The sequence below is a fragment of the Capsicum annuum genome, unplaced genomic scaffold (assembly GCF_002878395.1).
Source record: "Capsicum annuum cultivar UCD-10X-F1 unplaced genomic scaffold, UCD10Xv1.1 ctg77357, whole genome shotgun sequence".
Taxonomy (NCBI): Eukaryota; Viridiplantae; Streptophyta; class Magnoliopsida; order Solanales; family Solanaceae; genus Capsicum; species Capsicum annuum.
In genome coordinates, this window is record NW_025887744.1 from 1 (window position 1) to 3,771 (window position 3,771).

A 3,771-nucleotide genomic window follows, 5' to 3' on the forward strand; every position below is an offset into this window, starting at 1 on the left:
GTATAAAATTGAACAAGTAGATACATATACCCTATGTGGCAAATTCCTGTTCTACATGGCATTCTACGTGTATTATGTCATTTCTAATAGTTCAGTGGCATATTTGAGCTTTATTCATTATTTTTACGCATTAAAGCTACTGAGTTTGGGACTAGACTCACTGTTACCCTGTGATAGCTATGATTAAGGCAAATGCATTACCTGATCTTATTTAGTTTTTGCATGCCTTTTTAGTAAATCTGTGTATCTTGTTATTTGTAATACCATTGAACTCTTGCAACCCTGCAGCTTTCAGGTCATAACCGCAAAGGAAAGAAACGAGAATACAGTAGATATGGCTCGTGCAAGTGTGGCTTCTCTTATGAGAACAGTAGAATCGCTATTGACAACCAATTCGCCGATGCGATCTCTATCCTGTGATCACAGAGAAGAACTTTGCGCTCTTCGTGAAAAAGTTAGTCCCCTGGAAGTATTTGTCAAGAACTTTGAGAAAAACAATGTTTCTGGGGAAATGACTGATTTTGAAGTAGAGGTAAAAGAAGTTGCAAGTGCCTCTAAACACACAATTCAACTTAAGAGTAACTGAAGTTTTATTGGCAAATGATGAAAAGACACATGAGAGACTTTCTGATACCCTGCAACTAGTAGCAGAGGACATAGATCGTATCTGGAAAGTGTCGACAAAGATTCAAGATAAAGGCAAACAAGTATCAGAGGGATCATTGGTTCAAGATTTTTCAAGTTCAACAAACAATATTCTGAATGTTAACAACAATATGGTTGGACTTGATGATCAAAAGGAATGCTTGTTAGAAGATCTGACTGAAAGCTACTCTGGTGAACCCAAAGTCATCCCGATTGTCGGGATGGGAGGCATAGGTAAAACAACCTTAGCGAAAGAAGTTTACAATCATGAATCAGTTCTACGCCGTTTTGATATTCGTGCCTGGGCTACTGAATCTCAACAGCACAACATAAAGGAAGTTTTGTTGAGCCTTCTGCAATCGACGATCAAAATGGATGACACGGTTAACATAAGCGGTGAAGCAGAGCTAGCAGATATGCTGCAGAAAAGTTTAAAGAGAAAGAGGTACTTAATTTTCTTGGATGATATCTGGAGTTGTGAAGTGTGGGATGGCGTGAGACGATGCTTTCCAATTGAAGACAATGCAGGGAGTCGAATACTGTTGACTACCCGGAACGATGAAGTAGCTTATTATGCTGGTATAGAGAATATTTCTTTGCGGAGGAGCTTCATGGATCAAGATGAGAGTTGGAGTCTTTTCAAAAGTGCAGCATTTTCAAGTGAAGCATTACCATATGAGTTCGAGACTGTTGGAAAGCAAATCGCAGATGAATGTCACGGGTTACCACTAACTATTGTCGTGGTTGCCGGGCTTCTCAAATCTAAAAGGGCAATAGAAGATTGGGAAAGTGTTGCTAAAGATGTCAAGTCATTTGTCACAAATGATCCTGATGAATGATGTGCACGCGTGCTTGGGTTGAGTTACAATCACTTGACTAGCGATCTAAAGACTTGTCTACTGCAGTTCGGAATTTTTCCAGAAGACGGTGAGATTCCAGTGAAGAATTTGATGAGATCATGGATGGCTGAGGGGTTCCTACAGTTGGAAAATGATTTGGAAGGAGAGGCTGAGAAGTGTTTGCAAGAGCTTGTCGATAGATGTTTAGTTCTCGTCTGCAAGAAAAGTCTAGATGGAACAAAAATTAGATCATGTAAAGTTCATGATCTAATACGTGACCTGTGCTTGAGAGAAGTTCAAAGGGGAAATGTTTGTGCTTGACGTATCAGATTCAGGGTGTCGATCTCTCAGGATACATAAAATGCAGCCCTTTAAGCTCTTGACTGGTGATGAAATTGATTATTGTCCCCATGGTCTTTATAGGGCTCTTCTCACCCCTGTACATCGTCAGTTGAGAGATGATGACAACAACGATCCTTTCAAACGAACCTGTTCTATTTTCTCTTTTCATCTTAAGGATTCATATTATATTCTCAAATCAGAGCTTATTCATTTTAAATTACTCAAAAGTCTTGGAGTTGAGACACACATATATTGATAATTTCCCTCTACAGATACTAAGCCTCATCTGGTTGAGGTACCTATCAATTCCCTGCTATAAGAATCTTGATGTACCTCCAGAAATTTGCAGGTTATGGAATCTGCAGACATTCATTGTTCACGGATCAGTTATAATAACTTGTCCAGAGGAGATTTGGGGACTAATGCAATTAAGGCATCTCAAACTGGCGGCCGAATTTTATCTGCCAAATCCCCCAAGCGTATCTGCTGACAAAGGGAGTCACATGGGTTTTTCAAACATAAAAACTATTTCTTACTTGTGTCCATGTTGTTGCATGAAGGAGGTTATTATGGGGATTCAGAATGTCAAAAAATTAGGAATCAGTGCATATCAGATTGACTCTTCTGATGGGCTTCTCAACAATCTTGTCCATCTGCAGCAACTTGAAACATTGAGTCTTACATATTGTTTTAGTCGATCTTTGCCAGCAAGTGCAAAAGCTTTTCCAGCAACCCTCAAGAAGCTGAAATTGGAAATGACTTGGCTAAGTTGGTCCTACTTGGACATCATTGCTGAAATGCCTAACCTGGAGGTGCTCAAGCTGATGCGTAGTGCTTTTTTGGCAATAAATGGTATCCAAATGTTTGGGGATTTACTCGATTGAAGCTTTTGTTAATGGAAGATTTTTTTCTCAAGTCCTGGAAAGCCACAAATGACAATTTTCCTGTCCTTGAGCGCCTCATGCTTAACAACTGCCATAATTTGAAAGAGATACCCATTGAGTTTGCAGAAGTCCACACACTACAACTGATTGAGTTAACAAGGTGTCTTCCCGAACTTGGGGAATATGCAGCAAGAATTCAAAAAGAACAAGAATGTTGCGGAAGCAGACCGGGTAGAGTGCGATTATTGCACAACTACTACCCCAAAATAAAAGCCGCAAAAAATAGTAAAAGAGGAAAAATAAAAAGAACACTGTATTTACGAGGTTCGGTAAAAATGTTTTACCTATGTCCTCAGACACAACTGACCAAATTTTATTCCACTCCAAAGATACAAGTGAAATATTACAAAAGAGAGAATACTCAAAATGCCTTAGAAGATAAGAAGGCAATTGTGAGAGGTGTGTTTAAAACTAAAACATTTGGGTTCCTTTTATAGGGAGGAAGGAACCCTCATTTTGCTTCACATCCGATATGGGATATTTCCCACTTTCAACAAATCTCCACCTTGGGATATCCCACATCTTCAATTCTCTCTCATGACAAATTTCAGTTTTGTCTTCAACTTTTGAACTTCAATGTTCAACAATGTTGATCAAGTCCAAACAATGTCCAAACTTGATCGCAGTCACCACTTTAGCTAGCATATCAGCAGGATTCTCTGTAGTCTTGGTTTTCTGCACTGTGACTCCACCTTCTTCTATTATTTCTCGTATGAAGTGATACCGAACATCAATGTGCTTCGTTCTTTCATGATAGACTTGGTTTTTCGCTAATTGAATAGCGCTTTGACTATCACAAAATATTGTAATAGTTTCTTGTTTGATACCAAGTTCCTTAAGCAATCCTTGGAGCCAAATTGCATCCTTCACAGCCTCTGTAATAGCCATGTACTCTGCCTTAGTTGTAGACAAAGCAACTGTTGAATGTAAAGTAGACTTCCAACTAACTGGCGCTTTTGCAAAAGTAAACACATAACTAGTAGTTGACCTTCGTTTGTCCA

At 39.1% G+C, this 3,771-nt stretch overlaps 1 pseudogene; it reads left to right on the top strand.

Annotated features, from left to right (window-relative positions):
• Window positions 1-6: 6 nt before the first annotated feature.
• On the top strand, window positions 7-3,736 carry LOC124894774 (annotated as a pseudogene).
• Window positions 3,737-3,771: the final 35 nt, after the last annotated feature.